We start from the raw sequence: 1,386 nt of genomic DNA on the forward strand, positions 1-1,386 counted from the left end.
GAGAGTATAGCTTTTGAAAGTAGTCTGTCAGAATTGTTTGGATATCTTGGGTATGTGTTGTGAAGTCTCCCATGGCATCCCTAATCCTATTAATATGGGTTTCCTCTCTTCTTTTTTTAATTAATCTAGCCAACGGGCCATCAATTTTGTTTATTTTTTCAAAGAACCAGCTTTTTGTTTGGTTTATTTTGGTTATGGTTTTCTGATTTTCTAATTGGTTAATCTCTGCTCTTAATTTGGTTATCTGGCTTCGTCTAGTAACTTTAGATCCCATTTTTTCTTGTTTTTTCCAGCTGTTTTAATTGCAACATGAGATTATTTACTTGGTCTGTCTCCATTCTCTTGATGTGGGCACTGAGGGCAATAAATTTGCCCCACAGGAATGCTTTTGCTGTGTCCCACAAGTTTCTTTGTGAGGTGTTTTCATTTTCATTGAGTTGTAGGAAATGCTTTATTTCTTCTCTGATCTCTTCCATTACCCAGGCATTGTTAAGGAGTGTGCAGTTCAATTTCCATGTATTAGAGAAATTTATGCAGTATGCTTTGTTATTGAGAGCTAGCTTGATTCCACTGTGGTCAGATAGGATACAGAGGATTATGTCGATCCCTTTGTATTTGCTTAAGTTCCTTGCATGAACTATGATATGGTCTATTTTGGAGAAAGTTCCATGAGCTGCTGAGAAGAATGTGTACTATGAGCAAGAAATTGTAATCCTTATACATTTTATCTTGGAACCAAAAAGTTCCTTCTAGTTCATTTTTTGGTCCTTCTGTGATTCCATTTGATTAATTTTTTATTGTTATTGTACAGGTGATTTACAGAGGGGATACAGTTACATAAATCAGATAATGGGTGCAATTTTTTTTGAACAATGTCACCTCTTCCTTTGTTCTCTTTGTTTTTCCTTCCCACTTCTCCCCCAAGTTGTATAATTCATTGTTAACATAGTATCTAGTGAGTATCACTGCTACATTGGTTTACCATTTGTAGGATATATCTGTGCTTCAGCTTTCGCTCCTGGAAACAAATACATTTAGATACAAGACAAGAATTACAAAAAACAAAAACAGCAGCAAAGGAGAAAAAGAAATTTAAAAAAACCCTATTGTTTCTATTTCTTGGAGTTCATCTCAATAAACATCATTTTGTATTTATACTGTCATATGCACATAGCTATTGAGCCTTTGTGATCCTAGCCTAAGAATATCCTCCTTTGGTCTGACTGTGTGAACGTCTAGATTTGTCGCGACCGCCTCCACCCGCAAGGATGACGCTACAACAGGTTCTTCTTTCAGACGGTTTATTCAGGACCTTGTTTACAGCTTCTTTTTTCCTACTTCTCTCCTGCCCGCTTCTTCCTTCTTCTTCCTGTTTCTCCTCCCCAT

This window comes from Dipodomys ordii, unplaced genomic scaffold (assembly GCF_000151885.1).
Source record: "Dipodomys ordii isolate 6190 unplaced genomic scaffold, Dord_2.0 Scaffold270, whole genome shotgun sequence".
Taxonomy (NCBI): Eukaryota; Metazoa; Chordata; class Mammalia; order Rodentia; family Heteromyidae; genus Dipodomys; species Dipodomys ordii.